The sequence below is a fragment of the Mustelus asterias genome, chromosome 4, assembly GCF_964213995.1.
Source record: "Mustelus asterias chromosome 4, sMusAst1.hap1.1, whole genome shotgun sequence".
NCBI lineage: Eukaryota > Metazoa > Chordata > Chondrichthyes > Carcharhiniformes > Triakidae > Mustelus > Mustelus asterias.
Genome location: NC_135804.1, coordinates 88,376,191 through 88,394,222, shown reverse-complemented (window position 1 = coordinate 88,394,222; position 18,032 = coordinate 88,376,191).

Sequence of the window (18,032 nt, the reverse complement as noted above, 5' to 3'; positions counted from 1 at the left end):
CTGTCTGAGGGTGGTGTGTGAGCAAGGATTGACAAGGAGTAGCAGGACACTGAGAAGAGTTCCTGCTTCCATGTGCCTTTTGTCTTCTCTCCTAGTATGCCTGCATTTTCCAGCTAATGAAGAATTGAAGAGCCCTTGTTTGCATTTCAGTGAGGAGTGTGCCACCATGGTGAGGCTTTCCTCCATCCTGTGTAAAGTGGCAGGTAGAGTGCTCAGGCCTTTGCTTAGGGACAGAATGCATTAGGTTTCTTGCCGTGTCTGATTTTCCAGGTGGATGGCCACACCTTCCATGGAGGTGAATGTCCGCACAAATGCCTGAGATATCTGGAATTAAAAGCTACTCTCAGTGATGGTGACCTGTGAAGCTGTTGTCATAATAATCAACCTGGTTCACTAACGCCCTTTAGGGGAGGAAATCTGCCGTCCTTACCTGGTCTGACCTACACCCGACTCCAGAACGTGGCTGATTCTGAATTGCCCTTTGAAGTGGCCAAGCACTCAGATCAAGGACAAGAAGGGAACAAATGCTGGTGTTGCCAGTGATGCCCACATCCCATGAAATAATAAATGTTTTAAAATCACGTTATTCCTGCTGGAGGTGGAGTCTTCCAATCTCTGCCCAAGGAGGTGCACTGTCTCTGGAAATGCTGACAGAAACATGTCCATTTCTCATGGCTGCTCCCCAAAATCCCAGTTCCTGTCTGAAACCCAAGGCTCGCCATCTACACCAAGAACAGAGAATGGAGTATCCTGCGCCCTCCGATGGTGACTCTCCTTTGCTGTTCCAGTCTTCAGAACCTACTCCTGCTCACGTGGTGTGCTCCTTACCATTTGATGACTAGTTATCTCTACTGCGGTACCCATAAGACATGATCCAAGTAATAGTGCATCTACAGAGTGAGTGCTCACCCTTCTCTGATGACTCTTTGGCATGGTCCTTCTGCGACTCCTCCATCACCCTTGAAGTATCTGTGTGATATTAAAGATATTTATTAGGGCAGACAAGTAGAAAACATTCAAAGTTCACATTATGCATCCCTTGACATTTCAGCGAGTGGTGGCAGCAATACAAGATGAATGGCTGAGTGACTACTATGTGCCAAGTGGCAGTGTAATATCTAATTCTGTCATCAGATCTGTGAGAGACCCTTATCGCTCCACTGAAAGATTGTGACACCCTGAACTAGACTTGTAGCTAAACGTGCATTGATTAGACCTGTGTATAATTCTGGTCACCGTATCATAAAAAAGATATGGAGGCACTGGAGAGGGTGTTTAAAAAAAAGATTTCCAAGGATATTACCAGAGATACAGATGTAAACATATCAGGAAAGGCTGAATAGGACAGGTCTCCTTTCTCTTAAAAGGAAAAGGCTGAGGGATGACTTAATGGCAGTGTTTAAAATTATGAAAGCTTTTGATAGAGCAGGTATGGAGAGAATATCTTGTGGGGGAAAAAAAACTAGAAACTGTCAACACAAGATAATGACCAATAAACCAAATAGAAATCAAATGAGAAACTACTTTAACGAGACAGTGGTGAGAATATGAAACTTGTTATTAGCTGTTGAAGTGAATTGTGTTGATGCATTTAAGAATCATAGAATTCCTATCAGACAGAAGGAGGCTCGATGGGCCAAATGGCCTACTCCTGCTCCTATTTTCTCTGTTGGTATGCTTATATAAGCTTTAATTCTCTGGATGTTTTTACTTTGCTCAATCATTTGGTGTCTTTGAATAAATCAGGCCCTGACCTATTTTGGACCCCATGGACTTGGATCAGTCCACTGTGGCATGTGTGAGATTTTGTACCCTATTAGACAAGAAGAGGTTTCATTACTATGGTTCTAGATCACATTTTTGTAGGACTAGATAATAGCTAAATTTGTGATCTCAAGGTACATGACAATCCACCAACAGGATTGCCTGGTAATTTTGAACCTGTGAAAATATCTACTGTACAGCAGACATTTGTGATAGTGAAGTTGGATGGTATTGTTTCCCGTGAGACCATTAAGAACAAGGAACAAAGAACAAAGAAAGGTACAGCATAGGAGCAGGTCCTTCAGCGCCCCCACCAAGCCATGCCGATCATGATGCCCTAACAAAACTGAAAATAACCTTCTGCTCTTACTTGGACCATATCCCTCTATTCATGTCCCCATCCGAATGCCTCTTAAATTTTGCTAATGTGCCTGCTTCCACCTCCTCTGGCAGTGCGTTCCAAGCACCCACCACTCTGCACATCTCCAGAGAGCCTCCCCTGCACATCTCCCTTAAACTTTCCCCCTCTCACTATGAACCTGTGCCCCCTTGTGATTGATATCTCTACCCTGGGAAAAAGCCTCTGACTATCCACCCTGTCTATGCCTCTCATAATTTTGTAGACCTCTATCAGGTCTCCCCATCAGCCTCAGTTTTCCAGTGAAAACAATCCTAGTTTATTCAACCTCTCCTCAGAGCCAACACTCTCGAGACCAGGCAATATCCTGGTGAACCTTCTTGCACTTTCTCCAAAGCTTCTACGTCTCTCTGGTAGTGTGGCGACTAGAACTGCATGAATAACTCCAAATGTGGCCTAACCAAAGTTATTCGTGGATCAAGTGTGTATACTGTTAATGCTATGGTGTGCTAACAAAAAATTCCATTAAGGTAAACCCTCATTCCTGTTAATGCCACGATTCAAATATAACTGTACATAGTAACCAATGTAAAATACACTATAGCTAAGTAAAATAAATAGCAACAATGAATCGACTACTTGCAATATAACTTTGATTATGATATGTTAATTTAGTTTATTATCGATCTACTTTTCATTGAGATGAACCATTAATTCAGTCCAGGAACACAGGGGGTGATTCTCCCATCACAATGCGCACGTTTTTTGGCGGGTTGGTTGGGAGATGCGCGTGTTGGCCATTTCATGGGTTCCCCGCGAGCGCTTACGACCCACGCGCATCTCCCAACCGGAAAAAATGGCACTGCCGGGATCGCGCTGAAAGCTAACTTGCTGCTGATTTGCATTACTTACCATAGTTTAGCACGCCATTATCGGGATTGACACGGCAATCTCCGCCCATGTTTGCATCTCCCACCTCTTTGGCGTGATGTCAATTTTGCGCGAATCAGAATAGATATATAAAAGTCACAGACTGGCATGGCAGCCTTGAACTGGTGTGAGGAGGTAAGTGCTGCGAGCAGAGTGCAGAGGGTGTGGCAGGTAGGCCCTGGAGGTGCTTGGTAGGCTTCCTCCTGCTTTCTTCTGGTGCTGGCCTGTGGGCCAGTGATATCTGGGGTGGGGGGGCTTCTATATTCTCAGATCTCTCTTAGTGAGGGTCCCTGAAGGAGTCCTGCTCAGCCTTCCCCTCCAGGGCACTATGCAGTGGCATTGTCTTGCCAGTCAGGGGCTCCACTGAGTGCTGGTGTTCCGGGGTGGGGGAGGAGTGCACCATGTGCTGACTGAGGCCTAACCAGATGAAGCAGCTGCTGCTCCAGGCCGGGGTTCAGAGGTTCAGACACAGACTGCGTGGAATCTGCTATCACTGGACACACATCTGGTGCTGATTTGCAGTCTGTCCCTGCCCTGTGACACGGACCAGCAACACATGCCTGTAACAGATGCTGCAGTTGCACACATAGCAACGGCTCAAGGGTGCGCATTGCCCACGGCTGCACACTGACCTGCATAATCTGTGCCAGCATTTGTCATGATGGGAATCTCACACAACCTTATCGGGTCACGCATGGAACCGTGTATTGTGTGGTGTTGCCGGCACCCACAAGTGGGGGTACTGGCCTAAGTGAGGGATTGGGGTGGTGCTGGGTCGATGCAGCCAATGACATTAATCTGTCATTCTCTGCTCTTTCCAAACCCCACTGTGCAGATGGATCTCGAATTGATCGATTTAGAGCTGGCCATTATCGTGGCGGCATTCACCGCTGCTGCCAGCTCCTCCCACAATGCCATGTAACGGCCGCACCCCTTGGGCGAGGGCCCTGGCCGGGGAAGATCCATTCACGCCTCTCCTCTACGGTATCAAGCAGGTGCTCTTGGTCACCCTCAGTGAATCTTGGTGCTGCTTTCCTCAAAGACATCTTTCACCATCTGGAGACACAGCAGGCCATGGCCGTGAGCCTCGACAACTTAGCCCAGGCTCAGAGGGCTACTGCTGAGGGGCTCCAGACCCTGGCTTGCTCACAGAATGCTGTAGCAGAGGGGCTCCAGAGCTTGGCCCAGTCTCAGAGGGGCAGGTCTGAGGGATCACAGATCATGGGGCAGATGCATCTGGGCCTCCAGGACTGGCAGAGCCAGGTGATGCCGGAGCTTCTGGAGTTCAGTCCAGCTACCCTGATGTCCCATGAAATGTTCCCGTGGCCTCTGGGCACCCCAAGGGAGGAGGAAGGGCTCGGGCCCATGCTGGGGCCTTCCACGCAGGAGATCTCAGACGTCTCATGACCTTTCAAATTCCCCTTTCCTCACATCGGGGCATCTCAAAGCCAGCTAGATGAACAGAGTGGCACCGAAACAGGGCCATCTGCAAGTCAGCCGGGCTCCTCCAGGTCCTGGCCACCTAGGAGATGTCCACCAAGGGCATCACAGACAACGGGGCGTTGCATCACAGCTGGACACCTCCACCTCCGATGTGCATCCTGGGGTAGCACCGAGAAGAAGCAGTTGACAGCATAATGTTAGAAAATTGTAGTTCAGTAAGAGGGCACAGGAGAAGATCACCAGTAGTCAGGGTTTATTCATCGCTAACGTTAAGTCACAATAAACTTTTATTTGCACCTCACAGCTGTGACTAATGTGTCTCTGATTCCACTCCTCCCCACCGTAACAGTACTGAGTGGTCCCCATTCCCATGTGTAGAGATGCTGTCTGTTGTGCCTTGGAGACTCAGCCACATGTTACAGAGTGCCTGCCCTACCTTCCCCAACATCCACCAGATCCTTGGTGCAAGTACCGCCCCCCCCCCCCCCTCCCCACCCCTGATTGGCCATGTGTCCTCAACTCTTACAGCTACGTGGGCCAGGGTGGCTGGACTCAACATTGAATTCAATAGTTGTAGATGGTAATCTCTTGCCACATCTTGGTTCCTTTTCTTTGCATGTTTCAATCTTACTCAGTTATTCATCATTCTGTCATTCACATCAAAAGATGAAACATCTTTTATTCCTTTGTTTTTTTACTTGTTCCATCACCATCAATGGTCTTGCACAGGCAGTTTTTCAGTCATTTTCCTGTTTTCCACTTTATCATGGGTCTATCCTTTTGTTCTTCTTCCACTCCACCCCCTCTTCCACCCGCCCCAGCAACTCCCCCAACCTCCCCCCAACCTTTCACTGGTTTAAAAGCTATTACATTTCTAACTTATCCCAGTTCTGCGGAACGATGATACAATGGTTAGCACTGCTGCCTCATAGCTAGGGACCCGGGTTCAATTCCGGCCTTGGGTGACAGTGTGGAGTTTGCACGTTCTCCCTGTGTCTGCGTGGGTTTTCTCCGGTGCTCCGGTTTCTTTCTACACTCCAAAGATGTGTGTGTGGGTTGATTGGCTATGATAAATTGTCCCTTAGTGTCAGGGAGATTAGCAGGGTAAATACATGGGGATACAGGGATAGGGCCTGGATGGGATTGTTAACGGTGCAGGCTCGATGGGCTGAATGGCCTCCTTGTGCACTATAGGGATTTTATGATATGACTCTAAATAATTTTTCCTCATCTCTATTTCAAATCCCTTATCCTAAAACTATGGCCTCTTGTTCTAGATTGGCCGACAAGAGGAAACATCCTCTCCACATCTGCTTTGTCAATCCCCCTTATCATCTTGCACACCACAATTAGATTGCTTCTCATTCATCTAAACTCCAGGGAGTTTAGGCCTAAACTGCCCAATCTCTCTTTGTAAGACAAACCCCTCATCTCTGGAATCAATCTCGTGAACCTCCTCTGAACTGCCTCCAATGCTACTCCATTCCTCCTCACGTAAGGAGACCAAAACTACGCAATATTCTAAGTGTGGTCTCACTAATGCCTTGTACAGTAGCAACAATGCTTCACTACTTTTATATGCTATTCCATTAGCAATAAATGCCAATAATCCATTTATCTTCCTTATTACCTGCTGTACCTGCACACTAGTTTTCTGTGATTCATGCACAAGGACACCCTGATCCCTCTGCACCAAAGTTTCTCTCCATTTATATCATAATTTGCCTTTGTATTTTTCCTCCCAAGATGTTCTGCCCACCACACTATTGATAAGCTTAGTATATGAATTTCACTGCTGGTGTGACACAGGTGCATGGGCCAGATTTTCCAGTGATTGGCTAATCAAATCAAACAGCATGTTCCTTCATTAGTAATATGCAGTGTACAGACCACACTCAATCAGCCTGCACTTCCAAAACCCAAATTTCAACAGTTAGATTTGATTCTGTGATTGGGCAGCACTTGCTGAACAATCCTGAATCTGCCAATGGCTACCAATTAGCTAACAACTAATTTAAGATAATCAGCGGAATTCTACCACTCTGCCCGTCACGCGAGTCAGAGCAGGCAAGGACCGGACAATGGGAAGATCCGTTGACCTCGGGCGGAATTTTTCAGTCTCAGGTCAGGCGATCCTGCCCAATTAGTCAAGCTCATTATTCAAGCTCATTTACATTTGCTAGAAATTGCATGCATTCATATACAGAGACCTGTTCTCTGAAAACAAAAGGCAACATGCTTAAGCCTTGCAGCTTTTTTGAATTACCTGGGATTTTGGGTAGACCATGGCCGGAATTCTCCCATCCCGCCTGCCACTGGAATTTTAGCGGGTGGGTTGTGGAGAATGGGAAACGCCATTGATGGTCAGGTGGGAATTTCTGGCTTTTCAACCAGCGCGGCCGGAGAATTCCACCCCATCATTCTCAATGTTTTCTACATGGCAACATCTTAGCTAGAGTCAATTTGCCAACCAATTGGCACCCTTTTCTCTAGAAGTATGAATTTTTGTGAACATTTGAGATTCGGCATTCTTGCATTTACCCTGATGAGTGCCGGACAAAAAGCTTTGGCTTACTCCAATTCAGGGTCACGGGAGTTGGAACCTATCTTGACAATCACTGAGTGTTAGGTGGGTACACCTAGGATGGGAGGCCAGTCCCGCATGCACCCATGAGCACGCATGCATGCACACATGTGCACACACACACTTACTCACTCACTCTGAGGGACAATGTACAATGGTCAATCCACCTAACCTGCACATCTCTGGGTTGTGGGAGGAAACTTCTGCACCCGACGAAAACCCATGTAGATACAGGGAGAACGTGCAAACTCCATCCAGACACCCGAGGTCTTGGAGCTGTGAGGCAACAGTGCTTACTGCACAGCCCTCTTTTTGTTTAGTTTTCCTTAATCTTTTTTCTTGTCTCCTGCTCCTTCACCCATGAAAAAGACTTCCATTGGTTTGAGATGCTTTTTGTTTATTTCAAAATACTTGTTCCCCCTGTTGTGGCCTTTTGTTTGTGTCGAGTGCTTTGCTTTGAACATTTAAGGGGTTAAAATAGCACGACAGGAGATGGGGTAAGATTTAACACCAGAAAGAACATAAAACAATGGAAAGGCCTCCTGTTACGTGCCTGGCTATCGTCTGCTTTCCTATTAAAATTACGAAAAGGAAGATCAGGTGGTGTGTACAGCAGGCGGCTGATCAGCTGCTATCCATTTTGTAACACTGCCAAAGTTGTACCCTGATAGCAGTTCAATTCCTAATATGTTTGCTGCAGTATTTTCATGGAATCATAGAATAATTCAGCACAGAAGGAGGCTATTCCTTCCCATTGTGCCTGAATCTGATCTTTAAAACAGATGTTCAATTATTCGCACAGTCTTGCTTTTTCTTCATTGCCCTGCATTTTTTTTTAATTTCAGGTTTTGCTCTAACTCCCTTTTTAAATTGAAATTGAATCTGCTTCCATCACCTTTTCAGGCAGTGCATTTCTGATTATAACAGAGTAACATGTTTTTTTTTTTTCATCTCTCTTATGTTGCTTCTGCCAATTACCTTAAACCTATGTCCTCTGGTTCCTGACCTGTCTGCCTCTGGAATCACTCTGCTGATTTACACCATCAACTTTTTTCATGATTTGGAATAGCTCCAACAAAACGTCCCTTAAACTTCTTCACTTGAAAGAGAAGAAGCCTAATTTCTACAGTTTCTCCATGAAACTGAAATCGGCATCATCTCAAAGACTGTAATCAGCAAGGATAGGCTTCTTTAAACATTGGTGGAAGGGAAAGTTGCAGACTGGAAGATTTTGCAAACTGCACCAATTCAGATGTGACTGAGAGCTCTGCACAAGTGTCAAGGTAAAATATCCAGGCAAACTGCTGAGGAAACCTGAAGTCTTGAAGTAAAAATTGAAATGAAGTTATTAAGGGTCAAAAGACAATTCAATGAGTGAATTTCAGTAATGTCAATATCAAAAACATGTCAACAAAACAAAGGAGATTGTCATCGACTTCAGGAAGTATAGTGAAGGGCATGCCCCTGTCTACAGCAATGGGAAAAAAGTAGAAGTGGTTGAGAACTTCAAGTTTTGAGGTGTCCAGATCACTAACAACCTGTCCTAGTCCTCCCACACCAACACTATAGTTAAGAAAGCCCCCCAACGCCTCTACTTTCTCAGAAGAGTAAGGAAATTTGGTACGTCAGCTGCGACTCTCACCAACTTTTACAGATGCACCATAGAAAATATTCTTTCTGGTTGTATCACAGCTTGGTATGACTCCTGCTCTGCCCAAGATTGCAAGAAACTACAAAGGGTCATGAACGTAGCCCAATCCATCACGCAAACCAGTCTCCCATCCATTGACTCTGTCTACACTTCCCGCTGCCTTGGAAAAGCAGCCAGCATAATTAAGAACCCCACCCACCCGGGATCTACTCTCTTCCATTTTCTTCCGTCGGGAAAAAGATACAAAAGTCTGAGGTCACGTACCAACCGATTCAAGAACAGCTTCTTCCCTACTGCCATCAGACTTTTAAATGGACCTATCTCGCACTAAGTTGATCTTTCTCTACACTTTAGCTATGTCTGTATCATTACATTCTGCACTCTCTCCTTTCCTTCTTTATGAACTTTGTATCCTTTGTCTGTATAGTGTGTAAGAAACAATTATTTTCACTATATACTAATACATGTGACAATAATAAATCAAATCAAATCAAAATCAAAGTATGTGATTGTACATTATGTAATGTTTAAAATGTAAGTTTGGATCTTATAAATATTGATTTATGAGAAAAAAAACCCCTCACTTTGAAAGGAGTATCTAAATGGAGAGTAGTTGAGTAAATTTTGGGCTGTAGAAAATCTAATCCACAAAAAATGTACAATTCATGGCTTGGAATCAAGCTTCAAGCATTCTGTGAGCAAACAGTGAAGTGTCTGTGATGGCAGATCAATGCCAAAAGAAACTTAATTATCTGATGCATTCAAACAGGGTATGTACATATCTTGATGGAAAATTGTAAAAACTTTAAAAATTTCTCCCTGCAAAAATTAAGATTTTAAATCTGCCTCCTGAAGGGGTATGATATGAACTAGCCCAGAATTCGTACAAGTCGCCAACAATACAGTTTCTTTAATCAGGACAAAATGTAAAGAACACTGTCTCATGACAAAGAAGTTATAAAATTTAATAACAATGGGGTTTCTTGCAGCAGGACTTCCAATGACACCAGCTCCCTACAAACTTACAACTATAGCCTTTTCTTATGCCTGTTCCCTTTCTAATTGTTTGTGCAGCTAGCTACCAACGTGTTGTAAGATATGTGCTGTAACATTTGTTTTTCTTATTTGTGTTTATCTGTAGTATATTTCTTCTTGATTATTTCAATGATGTTATTCAATTATAATTACCTCTGATTTAAATGTTTTGATGTTTCAGTGAGATATTTGTAGAATAATTCAATGAAGCAGCTGTAGAATTTTGTAAGCTTAAATGTAAACATATATTAACCAAAATAATTTTGTAAATACAAAACTTTGCTACCATGTTGACATTCTGGTTGTATCACAGCTTGGTATGGCTCCTGCACTGCCCAAGGCCGCAAGAAACTACAAAGAGTCGTGAATGTAGCCCAGTCCATCACGCAAACCAGTCTCCCATCCATTGACTCTGTCTACCCTTCCCACTGTCTCGGAAAAGCAGCCAGCATAATTAAGGATCCCACTCACCCCGGACATACTTTCTCCCACTTTGTTCTGTCAGGAAAAGGATACAAACGTCTGAGGTCACGTACCAACCGACTCAAAAACAGCTTCTTCCCTGATGCCATCAGACTTTTGAATGGACCCACCTCAGACTAAGCTGACCTTTCCCTACACTCTAGCTATGACTGTAACTCTACATTCTGCACCGTCTCCTTTCCTTCTCTATGAACAGTACGCTTTGTCTGTATAGTGCGCAAGAAACAATACTTTTCACGGTATGCTAATACATGTGACAATAATAAATTAAATGAAATCAGATCAAATCAAAAATTTAACTTAAAATTTAACTTTATAGCAACTGCAGATTGACATTTCACCTAATAACTACCTCAACTTTTCAAACTTCTTGAAATAAATATATTTTTTTATTTTAACAGAATGGTGAATAAAACAGTTTTTTAATTGAACAAAGCAGAGTGGTAAGGGAGGGGAGAAGAGGGAAGGGAGAGAGGGAGGGAGGGGAGGAAATGAGGGATAGAGACGGGGGAGGGAGAGAAGGACATACTATTAATTTTGAAAGCTTAATGTCCATAAGCAGTAGTGGCCAGGTGATCTCGAGATCAAGTTTTCAACCTGCACTGCTTTCTGGAATACCTATCAGAGGGATAGTTCACATCAGTTTACGTGTTGCTTATGTTTACAAATTTACAGCTTGCATATGTCACCTAAAGGAAAACTTTCCTAAAACATTTGAAATAGCCAAGTAGCTTTTTTCCCACTGTAAATGCAGAACTCATTTCACCCTATATCAAACTCACTACTTAAGGGGCTTCTAAGGATCAACATTGTATCAAGGAGACTCTTAAAATTGGGATAAACAATACTGCTAAAATACAAAGCAAAATCCAAATGAACTTTATCTGAAACTTATTACAGACACTTCAAATCCACTTCATTGCATATGAAAATACATTTTAATGGAATTAACAGCGGAATGTCATGGCAAAGTTTTAAATATATATACCTTTCACTTTCTGTGCATTACATAAATATTTTAAAAACATTTTTAAAGTAAAGTTTATTTATTAGTCATAAGTAGGCTTGCATTAACACTGCAATTATGTTACTGTGATAATTCCCTAGTCACCACACTGCAGCACCTGTTGAGGTAAGTTTAGCATGGCCAATGTATCTAACCCACACGTCTTTTGGACTGTGGGGGGAAACCGGAGCACCCGGAGGAAACCCTGGGGAAAATGTGCAGACTTCGCACAGTGACCTAAGCCGGGAATTGAACCCAGGTCCCTGGCGCTGTGAAGCAGCAATGCTAACCACTGTGCCTTCCAGGTTGGAGCCAACGTTCAGCAAAACAAATCATGCAGTCTTGTATTATGGATGCGAGGTCAGCAGTTTGAAATGCAGATTCAATGGCATGTTATCAGGAGTAACAATTTTAACAGACAATTGAAGGGTTTTAGGAGCCCAGGAATAATAACCTTTAGAAGCCGAATTGCAGTTGTGAATAGGAATCAAATGATACTTGAGATGCTTAGCTTCATTACAATAGGAATAGATCATAAAAACAAGGAAGTATCACTTCATTTACACAGATTGCCACATTGATTAAATTAAATTTACTTCAGTTTCGGGCACTTCACATTAGAAAGGGACATACCTTCCTTGGGGGAAGGTGAGTGATGATTTCCCAAGGTTGTGTCTAAAGAGACCCAGGGTTAATGTGACTCACCTTCCCTGGAGATAAGGAAATTACAAAGGTACTTTACAATAAGGAAGGGAACTGACAAGACAGCTAGGAAATAATTATTCTCTCTAGCACACCTATCCAAAGGTAAAATGAGAAATAAATTGGCTCAAAGTCAATTAAGGTAAATTTATTCACAAAAATAATTGTGAGATTGTGGATCCCACTACCTTGCGGATGTAAGATCAGCTATTTAAAAGGGAGGGATATGCTCACTGCTGCATACTAATTAGCAGCAGCACCAATTGCCTTAGTTTATTCCCCTTCCGCTCTTCCAGAACTATGTACCTGCTGGGGGCGAGACTTGCCAAACTCCTTCCTGTCCCTGTCATCACTCCTAGCTCTGACATTGTAAACTCTATATATCGACTATCACTGCTCCCCTCCTGTCAATGCCATTGTCAACCTCCTCCCTCAATGTCAGTAAAACAAATGAGGTAATCATCGACTTCAGCAAGCGCAGTGTAGGACATGTCCCTGTCTACATTAATGGTGATGAAATGGAAATGTTATCCAGATCACCGATGACCTGTTCTGGTCCCTCCACACTGACGATATAGTTGAGAAAGCCCACCAACACCCCTACTTTCTCAGGAGGCTAAGAAAATTTGGCATGTCCACTATGACTCTCATCAACATTTACAGATGCACCATAGAACGCATCCTTGCCAGGTATATCACAGCTTGGTATGAGTCCTGCTCTGTCCAAGACCACAAGAAACTACAAAGGATTGTGATTGTAGCCCAGTCCATCACTCAAACCAGCCTCCCATCCATTGACTTCGTCTACACTTCCCGCTGCCTCGTAAAAGCAGCCAACATAATCAAGGACCCCACGCACTCTGGATATATTCTCTTCCATCTTCTTCCATCATGTTTCAACCAACTCCAGAACTGCTTCTTCCCTGCTGCCATCAGACTTTTGAATGGACCTACCATATATTAAGCTGATCTTTCTCTACAACTTAGCTGTGACTGTAATGCTATATTCTGCACCCTCTCCTTTCCTTCTCCCCTATGTACTTTATGAACAGTATATGTTGTCAGGATAGCGTGCAAGAAACAATACTTTTCACTGCATCCCAAACATGTGGCAATAATAAATCAAATCAAATCAAATAAATCCTCACAGCCCTGCAAAATGCAGTTTTACTTATTAAAAGTGTGCTTACCACCATGAGGTTATTGTGCCAATCACGATGATATTTTGGGCTTGAGAAAAGACACGGCTAAGGGATGATGGGACCTTTCTCCACCTCGCTGTACCTTACACCACTTTCCCTTTTTCAAACCATCGTAGTTGTGCTTTAGGCCTTATCTCTAAATCACATCCTTGTCTTGACCCCTCTGGCAACCCTTCTTCCTCTGAGCAGCTAATCTTGTTCCACCCTCCACATCTTCATTTAAAATCCTTATTCTGTACCGCCACCCAAATATACTTCAGATGCCTCATTGAAATATCTTCCCTTCTTTCTTCCCTCTGCCTCTGCACTGAGCAACTTTGCATCCTTGGTCATTTCAAACTTCATCTCATCTTTCCCTGTTTTCCCTCCTCTGAGTTAACTACCCTCGTTTTCTCTCTAAATCTCTCCTGATGCTCTGCACTCACACGTAAGCAGCTCCAAGAGGTTTTTACTTCACATAACATCACTACCCATCACTGAGGTGGCAGATTATTTCTTTGTATTGATTCTCTCCACATCCCCCCTACCCTCCCTAATCCATTCCTTTCTATGTATGACCCTGAAATAAACTCTTCCTCAAAGTCACTTACCTCACAACTCTCCAATTTTCAGTTATATAAGCTTTGACATTTAATCCATCATGTTAGCTTGGCAGTTATTGATTCACTAACTCACACCCTCAACACTGTCTTTGATGAATTGTTCCACAAGAACTATTATTCTTTCCCGCTTAATTATTCCCCAGTATATCCCTCATCTCCAATCCCTTAAGTCCAAGGGGTGTAAACTTGAGCTTCTTTGGTGACCAACTGGTTGAATCATTCATCGCAGGAACTGGCTAGGCCACTTTAAAACATCATCGAGCAATGCTCTCCACTGTCCACTATTCACAGATCATGCAGGAAAGCAAGGATAACACTGACTTCTCTACTCTAATTTTCTACTCAAGCTACCATCTCCATTTCCTCTACTCTTTTCTCCAACTATAAGAACAATGAATTAATGGACACGTCTGTTGTAAAGATTAATGCCATTTGAGCAACCATCTCTGCAGCTTTCCTCCATCCCCGAGCCCACGGTGCCTAATTTTCTTTCATGTACTCCCTTGCCCTAACCCTCTGCTCACACCCTGTCTGAGTACATCATGTTAATGAGACCCACCTATTGCTCTCTCGACCCTATACATAATAAACTGCTCACCATTCAACTTCCTTTCCTGGCTTCCATACTAGCTGACATTGTGAATATTTCTCTGACCTCTGGTTTTGTCTTCCTCTGTTTCAAGTAAGTTGTTCTCACCCCCTCCTCAATAATAACGCTTGATCTTTCTGTCCTTGCAAACTGCTATCCCATCTCCAACCTCCGATTTGGTTTCCAAATCCATACCAATCTTTCTCGGAACTCCTTGTTTGAATCCCTCCAACCAAGTTTCCACCTCTGTCATGGTACCAAGATGGCTCTTACCAAAGGCACAGGTGACATCCTGTGTGTCTGTCATACAGGTAAGCTACTCCTCTTCATCCTCGTCAACCTGCCTGCTGCCTTTGGCGATGTCAACAACAAAATTCTGCTCCAAATGTCCAGCTGGATAAGACTGCACTTGCCTGGCTGCATTTATATCTATCCTGTTGTAACCAGAAAGGGTTGTTTTCTTCAGAACAGAGGAAGCAAAGGGTGACCTACAAAATTATGAGAGACTTATTTCCACTAGTGGAGGGGCCAATTACCAAGGAGCATGGATTTAAGGTGATTGACAGAAGGATAAGAGGGGGCTCGAGGAAATTCTTTTTCACCCAACGGGTGGTGGGAATCTGGAATCCACTGCCTATTAGTGGTTGAGGCTGAAGCCTTCAACTCATTTAAAAGCTACTTGGATCTACGTCTGAAGTGTTGGAACCTGAAAGGCTACAGGTCAGGTGCAGGAAATGGGATTAAAATGAGTGGCTAGTTTGGTTTTTCTCTTTTTTGGCTGGAGCAAACATGATGGGCTGAATGGCCACTCCCTGTATCATTTCTTTTCTATGGTTCTATGGTTCTGTCATTTGCAGTGGCTTCTCTTTCCACTTCCACATCTTTAACTCTGCTCTCCCCCCTCAAGGATCCTTGGTCCTGTTCTGTTCCTCATCTGGAAGCTGCCCCTCGATCACAACATCCAAAATCATGGAGTCAGTTTGCACATTTCTGCTGATGATACCCAGCTCTACCTCACTACCCCCTTTCTTGACCTCCTCCAATGTCTCTAGCTGTCAAACTACTTGTCTTACCTCCATTTTTGGATGAACAGAAGGGGAGAACCAAAGCCATTAGTCCCCTCCACAAACTCCATTCCCTCACTATCTTTCCCAACCCTCTCTCTGGCAACGGCCTCAGGTTGAACCAGTCACTTTTCAATCTTGATCTTACATTTGACCCCAAGATGAATTTCCTGGCATACAAAGACAACCTGCTTACATCTTCGTAACATTGTCCAGCTACAGCCTTCCCTCAGTTAACCTGCTGCTGAACCCCTCATGCACGCCTTTGTTAACTCTAGAATTGACTATCCCAACAACTCCTCGCTGGTCTCCCACATTCTACTCTGGGGAAACTTGAAGTCATTCAAAGCTCTGCTGTTCATGTCACTCAAAGTCCTGCTCACTGATCTTTATTTCCAATGCTAGCTGGTTTACACTGGCTCCCTGTCAGTCAATATCTCAATTTTATAATGTTCATCCATGTTTTCACACCGTTTCATGGCTTCAGCCTTTCCTATCTTTTCTGCAGCCCTACAATTGTCCTTGATCTCTAAACCCTGTGGTTTCTGGCCGATTGAAGATTCCTGATCTTAATCACTCCAGTATTGGTGACGGTGCCTTCAGCTCTCCGCGTCCTAAGCTCTGGAATTCTCTCCCTGGATCTCCTCACATCTCTCCTTTTCTTTCTTCCATCAAGATTAGAAATAATAGATAATAATATAATAATATAGAGAACCCAGAAACTAGTCAGAGTGAGGAATCCAAAAGCAATTAACATCAGCAGAGACTAAAAGCTGACAAATTCCCAAGGCCTAATGCTCAACATCCGAGGAATCTAAAAACGATGGCTGCAAAGAGCATGAACACAGTGATTATGATTTTGCTGCCTTCACCCCTGTTTCAGCTCATGCAGAAACTCTCATTCATGTCTTTGTTATTTCCAGACTTGACTGTTCCAATGCACTGCTGGCTGGTCTCTTACATTTTAGCCTCTGTAAATTTCAAGTTATCTTAAACTCTACTGTCTGTGCCTTAACTTACACCAAGTCCCATTCACCTGTTATCCCAGTGCTCACTGACTTACACTGACTCCCAGTTAAACAAAGGCTGAAATGTTACCGGCACACCTGTCCCGATTCCGGGGGCGGGCGAAGCTCGGAGAACGGCATTCTCCATTGGCCTCGGGCAGACGTGCTGGTAAAATTCCCCCCAAAGTCTTGATTTTAAAATTTTCATCCTTGTTTTCAAATCCATTCTTGGCCTTGCCACCTCCCTATCTCTGTAATCTCCTCCAGAAATCTCTCCCAGATACCTGCATTCATCCAATTCTGGCCTCTTGTACATCCCTGATTTTTATCACTCCACTATTGGTAGCAGTGCCTTGTCTGAGGAAAGATGTCCTTGCTATAGAGGGAGTACAGTGAAGGTTTATCAGGCTGATTCCTGGGATGGCAGGACAGTCATATGAGGAGAGATTAAGTCAGTTCGGATTGATTTCATTGCAGTTTAGAAGAGTGAGAGGGGATCTCATGGAAACTTATAACATTATAACAGGGTTAGATAGGGTAGATTCAGAAAGAATGTTCCCAATGGTGGGGGAGTCCAGAACTAGGGGTCATAGTTTGAGGATAAGGGGTAAACCTTTTAGAACTGAGATGACGAGAAACTTCTTCACCCAGAGGGTGGTATATGTGTGGAATTCACTACCACAGAAAGCAGTTGAGGCCAAAACATTGTCTGATTTTAAGAATAAATTAGATATAGCTGTTGGGTCTAAAGGGATCAAAGGATATGGGGGAAGGGGGAAATCAGGGTATTGAATTTGACGATCCTCTATGATAATAATGATTGGGTGAGCAGGCTCAAAGGGCCAAATAGCCTACTCCTGCTTCTAGTTTCTATGTTTCTATAGACCCCAAGCTCTGGAATAGCTTCTCTACCAGTTCTGCTGCTTATAAGATTATTAGGTTGCTAACCAGAATAATTATTGTTAAAGTCCAAATTTATTATTAGAAACTAACATCTCATCTTGTAATTTATTAACATTTGACCTTGTCACATACACTCCTTTGTAGGATAGTGAAGTGGGAAAACTTAGAAATAGGGTACAGCATAGAAAGATGCTAAGATAGAGGGATTCTGGGAGGTTTGTATTTGTATTTGTAGCAAAAATAAACCGGCACCTTGAGGTTGTCAATGGAAAAACTGTTTGCATGAGAATGGGATATCCTCTTAACAAGGTGAGAAACCATGGCATGTAAAAGTATTGAGATACCATCATGTGTGAATATGTAAGCTTAGCAACAGACACATAAACTATTGCTGGTTGGTTGAAGAAGTTATCCTTACACACAGAGCTGATGATGATTGAGGTGAGGGAGGGGTTAATTGGATAACAACAGGATTAAAGAGTTTGTTTCATGCATGGCAGAGAGAAACCACCTAGAAAAAGAAGAAGCACAATGGGCGATAAGGAAAAGAGAAAGAGGGAGAGAGGGACTGAAAGAACAAATGACCCAAGTTGTGAGATAACCATTCAAGCACACTGCTGTCCAGGCCTTGACATGGGTAGTATAATTCGTGTTAAACAGTAAATCTCCGCCCCGGTTTATTGACATAGTTTGTTTAAAGACTTGGTCT